Source organism: Drosophila virilis, chromosome 3 (assembly GCF_030788295.1).
Source record: "Drosophila virilis strain 15010-1051.87 chromosome 3, Dvir_AGI_RSII-ME, whole genome shotgun sequence".
Classification (NCBI taxonomy): domain Eukaryota; kingdom Metazoa; phylum Arthropoda; class Insecta; order Diptera; family Drosophilidae; genus Drosophila; species Drosophila virilis.
In genome coordinates, this window is record NC_091545.1 from 23321431 (window position 1) to 23335362 (window position 13932).

Sequence of the window (13932 nt, forward strand, 5' to 3'; positions counted from 1 at the left end):
TCGTATATTTTCAACTCTTTGTTGCGCTAAATGGCTTTTCGAAATTGTCCGAAATTGAGTGCATGCTGTTTAATTATTTGCCCCAGCAGTAGGTCTCATTTTTATCATCAATTTCGATTGCGATTGTCGTCTAGAAGAAATACTTGCGCTTTCTATGGCGTATTTTGTATTTTGTGCGTTTCCTCTGCGGTCGTTGAACTCATTAACCCAAATTTTCATTGTGCAAATCAACAAGCCGCAAAATGAGAGAGCATTGAAACGCGTCATAGCATTGATAGCGAACACATTTCTTGCCATACTCATACCCTGCAACGAAAGGGTATTTCAGTTAAGCCCATGCTCTTGCCGCAGATAGCTCTGTCTAGTTGCAAGTCCTTTGAACTTGGCGCATGTATTATGTTAGCTTTTATCGCCGGCCATGCTGGCGTATACTTAATATTAATTAACAGTCTTATGCTCCCAAATATTAATCATACGCCGCATATTCTAATTATCATGCGTTTATACAAACTAAGTAAATATCAGAAAGAATATTATAAAACAGAAGAATGCGAAACGAGCGACTCGTCGGCAAATCTAAACGCCACAGCCGAACAAACTTGCGAACAACCTAATGCACGAAAGTAAAAGCAACAACGACAACAACACGACAACCATATCAACGTTGTTATTGTAAAATCTAGGCCATGGACTCGTGCGGTCGTTGAACTTGGCGAACGCTGTTGACTGCTGACTGCTGCTGCCAGCTAGAAATAGAACAGGGGGGGTGTGTGTGTGTGTGTGTAGGGGGCGGGCCATAAAGCCGGGCGAAAAATTTCGCTTTCAATTGATAGTCAGCACTGCGCTGAGAGTAGCCTATTAACGAGATATATATATATATATGTATACAGATGTATGCGAATATATACGCATGGATGTCGTTGCTGCAATATTGCGTATACGCCACCGAAGGTGCTCACCAGCTGATCATACTACAATAATAATAAGAGTAACATTATTAAAATTTAAATAATAATAACAATAATTATAATTGATTTATAAGCACCGTTTGCTAGAACATTCGGCGAAGACAACACTACATCCATATTCTAGCAATTGGAATTCGAGCCAGCTTCCTTCATTATAAGTTACTCCCTTGACCATACTACACATATGATTCGAACTAGCATCCTTCTTTAAAAGTAAACCAAACGACTGCCTCATTTAGAGAACTTATTTTGCGAGCAGTAGTTCAAAATGGATTTGAACCAGCGTTCTACTTTATAAGTTCCCCAAATGACAGCTTATCTATCGAAGACTTTGCTAAGACAATACTACAAACACATACTAGCAAAGATTCGAACCAGGGATTTGAACTAGCACCTTTCTTGATAAGTTGCCCAAATGACCCAAAAGTCTCACTTGAACAACTGCCCCACCCTATTACCAGTAATAGGGATTCGAACCAGCATTCTACCACTTCACTTAACATCGAGACTGCTTTGTTCAAATATACATGTACATATATATTCATAGATCGATTAGAGTACGTAGTATACATATACTACCAATAGGGATTTGAACCAGCATCCTTCATTTAGACTTATCTGCTTTGTTCCAATTTTATATACATATATATAACATATTCATAGATCGTGCCACACACGTGTAAACATAAAAATGCTCGCATCATCAAGTATTTAGGGCATTTGTTGACATTTGTGGCATTCATATATTTTATTTTATTTTTCGCTTGCATGTTCTTTGTTTTTTTTTTTGCTGTTTTTGTTGCCATTTAGATTTGTGGCCGTTCATATTTTGCGGCATGACAAACGGCTGAGTGGCTATTTGTGTTTATTAGATAATGGCCAGGGCACAAACAAAGTGTTTTCTGGCTGACTCCAAATATGCCAAGAGGCAGCAGAAGGGAGAGGAGCATAGCTGCAAGAGTCATGCTTAAGCCCTAAGGCAGACTAGGCCAATATTTAGTATATATATATATATATATTTTGATTAGTTGTAGTCCCAAATGTTGCCTTTGTTTTAAGTAAATGTACTTGGCTGAATTTCTTACGAGCCAAAACATACGAGTTAGAAATTTGCGATTAGATAAGTATGCGACATAATTGCACGAAAGTTTGTTCACTTTGTGTCCAATTGAAACGGGGCCCTCAGATATATTTATATATGAATACCCAAATCTAGCTGTAGTAGGCTTTTCCAATACTTTTCCTTTTTGCTTTGGCACTTTGCATAGTTTGATTCACCTTCAACTTAGCCGCAGTTCCAATTGTGCCAACACGCTGACTCCCTCTCGCTCGCTCTTCCTCCCTCTGCCTCTCTCTCTCTCTCTCTCTTCTCTTTACTTCTCTCTCACTCTTTGTCTTATCTTTATGCGGCCACTTCTCCCACTATCTAAAGCTTTTGTCGTTTTGGGGTTCTATGCGCCGTGGCTTTGGCCTTGGAATCGCGTTGCCTCTGCCTCGTTCATTGACCCGAGGCTGGTTCTGTGTGTTTTTTCGTTTGCGAATCGCGCTCATATCTCTGTCTTTGTATCTGTGTGTGGCGTGTGTTTAAGTGTTAGTGTGATTGTGTTTATTTCTATTATCATCATAGTCGATGTACGCGGCGATATGAATCCCCCATGCTATGGCAGGCAGTTCGCCCGTCTCATGACCTAATAAAATTTGCCTGCTGTGTGCCGAAGTGTTAGCCAATGGGGCAGGGGTGATGCGCGGGTGAGGTGTGCTGGCGCTATCAATTGTCGCAGCAGCAATAGATTTTCATATAAACCTATGGGGCGTATACGTTATTTATTTACAATGTGTACAAACAACTAATTGCTTGAATTTCTCGCTATGTATTGAAGTTAATAAATCGAGAACAAATAAATGCAACTATTTACAGACATTACGCATACGCAGCGTGTGCCTTTCAGAGGCTTGCGCTTATGTTACACATACGCAGCGTAGGCCGCGAATAAACATAAAATAGGTAACATTTGCAAAGAAACGCAATGAATCAACTTGGATTACTTTAGATCTTCAATTAGTTGTTAATTTCCGATATTGCAGCCATATTTATTATATATATTTCATTCTTAACAAAAACCAAATTCCCTGCCTTACTGATGTTGTTTTCTGTTCATTTTTGTTTACTTCCAGGTGAGTTATTCAAGTTTATTTTACCACAACATGTTGCATCCCATCGCAAGCGCAAGTCGTAAATAAGTCAATTTGAATTGACAGAGATACAGATACAGGTACAGGTACAGATACATCTACAGATACAGGTAAACAAGCGCAGCTCAAGTCAGGCGCGAGACGAATGTCATTAAAGGTTTTTCACCTGCGGTTGCAGCTGCAACCTTGCCAAGCAAATGCACAGAAACTGCGTCAAAAACTAACTCATTGAACTAAATGTCTATTTATTAATGCACACACACACACACACAACTATTCTCATGTGTGTGTGCGTGTGTGTGTCGCCCATGTGTCATGTCAATGGATGTAATGCTGCTGCGGCCTACGCGCATTTGCATTTGCATTTTGCAATTGAAATCAAATAAAAAACCAAAACTCAAGAGAAAAGAGACGGCAAGAACATTCGCTTTTGTTCGTTCGCTCTCTCGCTCGCACCTGTGCGCCTTCTATGCAATGCAATAAATAAAATGCAGCATAATTTTTCTTAATGTCATTTTTTTCGTGCTACAAAGCAAACGGCAAAACTAAACCGAGAGTTGAATGCACGGCCAGCATTGTAAAGCAATAGCCTCGATCTAAATTTACACACAGATACGCAACTGCACACACACACACACACACACACACACGAGCACTGCAGTTGCTGCAAAGTTTTGCAGTTGATTGTGTTCGTGTGTGTCTGTGTTGAACTTGCACTTAATTTGTATGCTCAAAAGTCACACACACACACACACACTCTCTCATCGAGCCATTGAGCTTTTTGAGAAGCTTTTTTTTGTTGCCTGGCACGTTTTTGTTTAGCTCGCACGGCGAACGGAAATGACAAACGCTGCTCGCAAATGCTCGTGAGACAGTCCCCAATTTATTTCACGTTCAAAGACTATCAAAATAATAACAAACGATTAATTAGCGAAATTAAATAAATATTCCAAATGTATCGTATTTAAATTCAGATCACATAAGCGCTTTGCCAAGATTTCAAAAGTCTGTAGCTTCTATTTTTGAAAGAAGTCTTAGAATTATTAAAAGCATTTTTTCTTTAATTATTTATCAAGATTTAATTTTGAATAAGTTAAGATGTCTTTAATTTGCTGCAATATTTAGTAAAAATTATTAAAACAAATGCAATTAATAATATGTCCAGAACTTAGTTTAGTTGTGATTTGGCAAATGCATTTGCTCTGCGCGAGCACATTGAGCAATGAAATATCGCAAAATAGAATCACATTTTTAGAGGTTATTGCGAAGCGGGTCAATTCAGTTCATTCGCCCGCGTTCGCTCGAGCGCCATATTGTAAACTGCACGTGACCTCGTTGCATGCAGCACAGGCCTGTTTGTAGTTCTTCGTAGTTGTTGTCGGCGCCGTTAAATGTATTTGCTCTGTGTGTGTGTGTGTGTGTGTGTGTGTATCTGTGTGTGTGTGTGTATTTGGGTGTGCATTTTATGCACATTTGCTGGCCAGAGAGCAAATTGAAGTCGACAAACGTTCATGAACTCAATTCGGGTTTTCCTTCAAACGTGCAATGTGTGTGCAATGACGTCAAAGTGCAACTGTAAATTTTAAATGCTCTGCGGAGCTTTCAATTGCTGGCAAAAAAGCTCAGCGCAAGGCGCGAAAACTTCTTCATTTCTAATGAATTTTAAAACAAGAAAAACTTAAATCAAATTAGTAAACTACAGCTAACGTAACTGCCTTAAATCAGTTTAGGCCAATTGCATTTTTTGGCATTTGCTGTAAATATTCTCAAATAGAAAGCGTTGCATACTTTTTGGCGGACGCCAAAATAAAATTGCTCTTGTGTCTGCTTGTGGCGACCTCTGTGTGCAGCAACTGGCACTACACTGCTATCTTCACAATTATGCCAAAGAAATAATAGACTATTTTAACAATATTCAGATTTATTCATTAAACTAGGCTCAGCAATTGAGTTTTGAATACCTCACAATAATAAAAGTCTCAATTATTTAGCATTAAGTAAATATGCCCCTGCGGCACACATTTGCGCCATCTAGCTGCAGCTGGCATCAATCTGTGGCGTACTCGAAACATTTGCTTAGAGTTGCGCCGTTTGGCCGCTAGGAGCGCCACTGTTATCATTTTGGCTATGTTAAGCAAAGCTTTTAACTCAGTCAAATATTTGAATATTGCATATTTAGTTGTTTTTTAACTTAAAATATTAGTTAACTTTTCAACATGTTTTATCCTTTTATTTAAAAATTATTTATTTGAATATTTCTTAACATTTATGATAATTAAGATATCAGGATAGATTTGTCTGTAATTTGGTAATATTTTCAAAGTCCTTAACAGCACACGCACACATGCATACACATGCATATGTATGTATGCGTGTGTGTTGTCTGCGTGTGCTGTGCAAATAAATGTGCTGCATAAATAGTTAAAAAAAAAAAAGTAGAGAAGAAGAACAGACAATTGTAAGTCTAATGCGCAGTACACATTGATCGCGCCCTTCGCCCTGACCCGCCCACTATTGTGTGCCCGCCCTCAACAGCAGGCCAAAGGCAGCAGGCGCACATCTGCAATTTAAATTGCCCTTAGATTTTGATAAAAATAATTAAAGCGTTTGAACAAGTTTATGCGCATTACAAATTTAGTTAGCCCTTCTTCAATACACACACACGCACACACACACACACACACGCACACACAGAAACTCCATTTCGCCCTGCATGCGCGCGCTCTCTCTCTTCCCCTCGCAGCCCTCGCGCTCAGACGTGCTCTCCACTCTCTCGCTCTCTCTCTCTCTCTCTCCCCCTCTCGTTATGTGTGTTCCTTCTGCGTTCTGTTCTTTGGCTTTGGTAGCTTTTCTCCTCTGACTGCTTTCAAGGTTGTTCGGACATTGACATTTTCATTATTTTTTTTTTTTTTTGGGCAAAAAAGCCGAAAAAAAAACAGTTTGCGTTTTTGTTGAGTTCTTTTTTTTCTGTTGTTTTTTTTTTGGTGCGTATGTGTGCGTTTCTCCATTTTTGCTCTTTGATTTTGTATGGTTTTGTGTTTTTGTTTCCTTTATAATGCCCGCATAAAATTTAACTAAAAGATGTTAAGCGACAGGGCGCTGAAAAGTTGTTTTGCTGCCCCGCCCCGCCACGCCTTGTCTTGCCTTTCATTTCTCTTTCTTTTGCTGCCCCGCTTCATGGCTTCATGACTTCCAAAATGGCGCGCGAACGTGCCGCATGCCACGTAATAGGCCCCACCCCACAACCCCCTCCCCCTTAACCCTACCGCTACACCTACCCCACACACACTGGGCAATCGAGCTATCAAAATTGACCACACGTACCCCTTGGCCCTTGGCTTTGTAGAGCTTTTATAGATTCTTTCCTGACCAAGTTCAAGTTCATTTAACGCATTTGTTATGCCAACTCTGTTGTGCACATCATTTAAATGCGGCTAGTTGTTGCTTTTGCTTCTTCTTCTTCTTCTTCGACAGCTGTAATTGACACTTGCGTATGCCCAACACGGCATACATACATATGTGTATGTGCATGTGTATGATAGAGATATGCCCAAACAGCCGAGATTAAGCCTAGAGCAAAGCTCTGTTCGTTTTAGCCAACTATTCCGCTTGGCAACTGAGCCGTGACATGGCCAAAAGTTACTTGAACTTCTCTAATAACCGCCAGCAGAGCAATTGCTATCTGACAGTGCAAAATGTTGGTGGAGAGCTATCAAGCAAGACGCGACTGCCAAATACCCTGTAAGAAAAGTGGAGTCGGAAGCGATCAGCCAAGAACTTATACTCACAAGATTTACAGGAATTTTAGAGCTTCTAATAATAATATAGTTCAAATTCTAATGATATAATAATAATAAAATTGAAAAAATTGATACTTAATAAAATTAAAATAATAAATATAAATTAAATTAAATATATTTAAATAAAATTTTATAATATCTAAGTTAGAATATTATTAAAATGATTAAATTATATTTAAGTAATAAAATAACTATAAATATATAAAAATATATATAATTATTGTTATAATAATTTTCATAATCTTGTATAATAGTGTGTATTTCAAAGTTCATGTAACTAAAACCCAAACTTTTAATATCTAAAATACTCTTCTATGGAAACTAAAACAGGCTTTCTGTTAGCTTCGCTTTCCACAGAAAAATACAGGGAATCAAGCAATCGCAAACTCTTGTGCTCGTCGGCTCATTTTTAATAGGCTTTGCTATTAGAACTTCAACTTCAACTTCGACTTTAACTCAGACTGTTGTCAATGACATCACCAACATTACCTGAGCCTACAGCAATTTAATTGTTAATAACATTAATCATGTGCCTTTTAAAACAAACAACTGGCATCATTATTAACATAATTGCAACTATTAGGCAATCGCTGCCTAACGAGCACATATATATATATATATATTATAGGGTATTAGGCCTATGAATTATTCCCCGACAAGTACGTTTCTCTTTGCGCGCATATTACATCGGAGTTCTTAAAAAATATTACTCCATCAGTTATATTAGATAAAAAATATATATAACATAAAAATAGTAGCTATAATATTATCTAGTCCTTTAACATTTTATTCCTCTATTAATCAATCAATTAAAAGATAATGTACATAATGCTTGATAATATCGCATAATTCCACATCTTCCAAAAATTTCACTCAAATTCACAAAGAATCAACATAATATCCCATTATTCCCGCATATTCTTCCAAGCAAGGAATCAAAAAAGAGGGGAAGAGGTTAGAAGCAATGTTCCTGAACGCATTTCAGCTCCAAATCTCCCATTAACCCATTTTTATTGACCAAAAAAAGAGATGGCCAAAAGCAGGCCATGGCCACAGCACATGGGTTACATAAAAGTCTAGCAAGCAGTCGGCCAGGTGTAAAGAAAGGCGAAAGAAAGCCGAAGAGCGAGACAAAAGAAAGCACTGCACAAAAGAAAGTAGTCGAGAGAGAGACAGCGAGAGAGAGAGAGGGAGAGGGAGAGGGCCAGCCGAACAGAACAAGCGAAGCGACTTTTGATTTCAGAATCAACAAGGAACAACAAAAACAAAGAGAAAAGAAGAATTTTTCTTTGCTTTTCGAATAACATTTGATGTATTAAGGTTTTTCACGCTAGTTTTTGGAGGTTTATTTATAGCTCTATTTGGAGATATGTATATTTAACTTTCTTAATATTTGGGCAGAGCAATTTTGATTTTTCTTCGATTTTTCACTTTCAGTTTTTCGATATTCGAATTTGATTTTCCACTTGGCACATTCAAATAAGTTATTAGTTATAAATCGAGATATCGCAGCCAATTAATATGGCCGACCTTCGGTGCGTGCTTTGAACCATGATATAAGTTTTTGGCCATTGTTTTGATCAAAATTTTGATGGCTAACAAAACAGATTGTGTGTGTGTGCGTGTGTGTTTTTTTACTGAACAAGTTCTACAACAGTTTCGCTTAGAATGGCCAAAAAAAAAATCGGTTTTTTTTTGTTTTGATTAATGAAAGCCAAATAGTGAACCGGTTTAAGCGCAACATAAGATCATCAAATTTATAAACAGAAACGGGCATCAGCAGCCCCTCCTCCTCCCGCTGAACGCACAATGTTGTTTAATAGTCTCACACCCGCAACAAAAACAAATGCAAGCATAGACTAATTCAAACGGGCCCATGCCCGCCCTACCCCTTCCCCCTACCGCCTTCCGCTACGCTCTTTAGAATGTATTTTTGTAAAGTTTATTTTGTTCTTCAGCTTGTTTTTTTTTTTTTTGTTATTTTTACTGCGATCCCCGACCGAGCGACCGAGAGACCAAGCGACTCATAGACACAAAGCCGCTCAGCCCATTTCGAATTCGTTCTAGTTTCATTTAAATGTAGCTGCAGAGAGAGCGCAAGAGAGAGAGAGCGAGAGAGCGAGAGCGCGCATTCGTTCGCTTGTGCGTTCGTTTCTATTGCACGCGGGTTCTTTATCTTTCGTATATATCTCCATCTGTTTTCTGTATACACACACACACACACAGACACACACACACGAATTTATTCGCCCGGCTGCTTCGGATCGTTGCGTGTGCGTTGCGTCGACGTTGGCGTCGCAGTCGCAGTCGCAGTCGCTGTCGCTGTTCCCATTGTGCGTGTGCGTAGCAAGTTTACTGACCTTGAACTTCGAAATAATTTTTGTTGTTGCTGCGTGTACCCGAAAATGCGAGCAGCGAGCGACGCGCAGCACATAAATTTTAAATAGAGAAACACCAGCATACACACACATACATATATGTATCAAATAAACATGTACACATTTATTTGTGTATACCCTGCACAATAATGTTATGCAAATGTAAGCAACAGCGGAAGGCAACTGCGGTCCTTAAAATATGTATATATATATATATATTTCTTTTTTATCAATGTTAAACTGGCGAATAGTAGCCTTTAATAAAGAGATTAAATTGATAAATCAAATGGAATTGCATTATCTGCAAGCATAAATAGTTTACCTTCCGTACAGGGTATTTGCCAGTCAGTCACACTATATGCTTGCTCTGCTTGCATACATACGTGTATCTAAATTTGCTTTGGGCTCTACCCCCTGACCGCGATCAGCTCTCATTATGCCAGCTTGTTATTTTAGTTAAAACTATATATGATGGATCTTACATACATGAATGTACTCATATAGCTTGTTGCTCCCGCTGCGCAGTCTGTCTGGAGTTCAACGTAGTTCGTACTATTTTTTTTTGGAAATAACCTTCGACAAGTCGCATAGATAAAGATATTTTAGCTATTAGAGAGTGTCAGACTTGGGCTAAAACTTGTTTAACGTTCAGTTCACGTGCGTTTCAATGATAAGATAAGCGTAATATAGCTAGCAGAGCATTTACCTGAACAATCGGGGCTCTGAACTCTGGCAAGGGCTTTCAAATTCGAGGTCGCAGCCAATTTGTATTAGCCCTTCCGTCGGATTAAGTGAGTGCCACAGTCGAATTGTGGCCATATGTTTTTATTTGTTATGCATAGGCATGGCATCGAACTCTGTAATCCAATAAAAATAATATTCTTTTGAACCACGCCCAAAACATAAACATAAACATTTCCCCCACTTATCGTTCTACGTTTTCCGAAGCCTTCTTCCCTCAATGTGTCTGCACAACAGGTACCATAAAAGCAGGGCTATAAACCCACCAGGCTGACAGTTCATTCATCAAGCGACCCTTTCTCTCGCCGACCGCCTCTCTCTCTCCCCCTTTTTTTCTCTGTCCAGAAAGACCCATAAAAAAGAGGCCAACACATAGGAACCCAGCCTAACCATAACCTAACGCACAAACCACACCGAACACCGGACAGTCCAATTGGAAACGAAATAGAACGGGATCCGCTGCTGTCCCGAGGGCAAGAACGGGTACCTGTTTAATTAATGAATCTATCCAGGCAGTGCTTCCCTACATAAACTCGTATCTTGGGCGGCATACTAAATGGGTTTCTCACAAATTACCCAAAATCGCTTACGTCAGCCATTCAACACATGATTATGATCGCCAGCATAGGGTGTCATATGGTGTTACCACCTTTAAAGCGATTGTTAGAACAATATGAATAACATTAGTTGATTTATTTACAATACATGTACACATGTAAGACGCAGTTAGAGCAATAAAATAAAATATTCCATTTACAAACACTTCCGCACAACTTTTGCGTTCTCTACACACCATGCATACCAAGCCATATATATATATATATTTAATACTACCCTATAGCCATAAATAAGCACATTACCTATATTCAATTCGTGCAAGGGTAGATTTATTAGCGACAGATATCGCGAGATCTATTAAGCATATAGCCTCGTGAAAACCCTTGATCGGTTTGTAAAATCAAATAAGAACGAAAGTATCTCCAATGTCTAGATATCTTGTAAATGAATAAACATGTCAAATTGAAAGTAGTTGTAGTGAAGTATCGATACCTCTTATATCTATGGTATCGATAATGCAGACATTTCAAGCCAACTTATCGTTAAGCAACATTTCAAGTTCAAATTCAATTTGTTTTCGATCCTACAAATGGGAAATGTATTCATTCAACTGAAATTATTTTTATTATGTATTATTATTCAAATTCAATTGGTTGTTGGTCTTACATATTAGTATTATTTGCTATATTATAAATAAAAAATAACTCTGGCAAATAATTTTTGCCAGTTGCGGACTAATCCGAGTGACAAAGTGCTCGGTCAGGCAAGCCAAACGACAAAGTGTCATTCACATTGCGCCATGAAAAACAACCGTTTAAAAAGTGCCAAAAAGAAAATGGCGATCGGCTTCAAATGCGAAATAAAAAAAAAAATTAAAACAAGAAAAGAAAAAGTCAGTTGTCAAAAAAACACTCGCGGCCCAAAAAACAAAATAAAAACGAACAAGCCATAAGGGAACTCATGATGAAATAGTAAAAAACATTAAAAAAAAAATAGCAACACAGGAACAATAATAAGGGGCGGGGGAGCTATGCTCACGGTGTCGACGCCACGAATCTAGGTTATTACGCCGAAAATAATTAAAATATATACAAAGCCGGCGGTGGGAAGTGGGCAAGGGACACGCGGGGCTCCATGCGCAAGCCATGCAAATACGTAAACATACACGCCCCTCTCTCTTGCCCGACAGATTTTTACCCATTCACTTGGCTAAAAGCGCGGCAACTGACGCCCCTCCCCCTCGCGATGTCCCTTCAGCCAACAACCGAACTCTTCCATTGCGTTCTCTAGCGCGTTTTGCGTTTTGGCCAGAATGGGCCACAGACTTATGCATACGGCTCACGCGTGTCTCAAGTTCATTGCCAAATACACGAATACACACATTCACGCCATTTTATAAAGTAGCGTATCGACTACGTTATACCCTAGATTTTCGCACGCAATTTTCTGACTTAAATCTTATTAGCTATTATTTGATCATTATAAATAAATAAAATAATGATGTTAATTATGAATAAATCAAAAAGTTAATACGATGTGTTTATTATATAAATTTTGAAAAATAGTTAAAGTTGCATTTTATTCGTTTTCGAAATAAATTATAATAATTAATATAATAGCTAAGATTTACCTCATCATTGAAAAGTTACAAATAATTCAAATAATCTTTAAACAATTAACAATTATAGATAATTACAATAATTATTATTTAAATATATTTCGGTGCATATTTGGATATTTTCTAAAATATCGATTCATTATTTGAGATTCATTTTATGTAAGCTCTTAATCTATTCATAACACTCCAAATAGGCATCTTTAAAGTTAATATTGTTGAATAAAAAATTTATTTAATTTTTTTTTTAACAGATAAAATACGAATAAAAAGTATGCTCATATTGATATTATATTATCTTATATATATTTATTTTATATAAATATATTTTACCATAAAATCCAAATTTTGTTGTCTTTCATCCTTCTGCCATTTTTAATCCCTGATCTGTAGCTCGCTTTGACTCCAGGGTATTTTCACGTCGACTACTCGCGATTCAAACTTTTTATTGTTGGCTTGTTTTGCGATTTTCGCTTTTTTGGCATTTTATTTGTTCTTGCTTGGCTTGCTTTGTACCATGTAATTTGGCTTTGTCAGTTTTGGCCAACAAGAACTTTAGCTGGAAAGTTCTGAACCTGTTTGGAACAAAACTTGGCCTCTTGCCTGACTGACTGACCGAGAGCCAAACGATTGTCGATTATGCAGAAAATTATGTAAACTCTGAAAGACTTTTGCTTTATATATATAAGTATATAAATGTATACATATTTGGGGTAGACATTTATATTTTGCGCTTACGGACTGATATTGAGAATTGGTATTTTTTATGGTTTTGTGAAAAATTTCCTCAGAAAATTATGTAGCTATATTAAAGAGAATTACTCTACTCTATTTACTCTACTTTATGGTTTAAAAGAATTCTTGCAAGAATAACTTAAACATGCATATATATATTTCTAATAAATATATAGTTTTCGTACTATCCGATCTTTAACAGTGATTTTTTTATGAATTTGGTCCTTTTCACATATTTATAATACTTTATTGACTAAATAGATTGATGTATAGATTTAATGGGCAATAACTTTTGTAAGCTCTTAAATTCTTCTTGTTTTTGGTTCAGAATTTTCGGAATTTTATATTATCGAGATCAAAGAGATTTGCAAGGCACAAGACAACAGAGAGCTTCAGCCTATAAATTTACATGCATAGCCGTCTCTCTCTCTCTCTCCCCCTATCTCTCTCTCTCTCTCACTTTTCGTACAATGTTTTTGCAGCCTCGCCGCGATCATTGCACTTTGCGTCTCGGTCGGGGTCTTGCTGCATGTTGCAAATTATTCGCTGAAACCAGTTTCACACACTGCTCCGATTGTGCAGCATGTACCGAGCCGAGCCCAATCGAACCGAACCTAACCGAACCGAGCCGAGTTGCGTCGTGGCGCGACGAGCTTTGTTCGTGCGGCGTCTGTTGCAAGTTGCATGGCCGCCGCATCCGATGATCGTCGTCGTGTTGCGGCTCCAGTCTCTGGTCGGTCAATGGTTCTCTGGTTCATTGCCATCGCGCTGGGGGTAACTAACCCAGCAACCAGCCAGTCAGCCAGCCAGCCTTCCCAGCTGAGTCAAAATCGGAGGAAATACCAATCCGACTAAATCGACCACTTTTGCAGCGTCACTCGCTGCTGGTTTGGCTCGTTTGTTAACTGAAGCAAGGACGTCAGCGCCGGAGTTTGTATAGGAGT

General features: G+C 38.2%; 1 protein-coding gene across 2 annotated transcripts in view; it reads left to right on the forward strand.

The window, feature by feature from the left end:
* Positions 1-13932, forward strand: part of Eip75B (Ecdysone-induced protein 75B) — a 105981-nt gene that overhangs the window by 22276 nt on the left and 69773 nt on the right. The window lies entirely within an intron of this gene.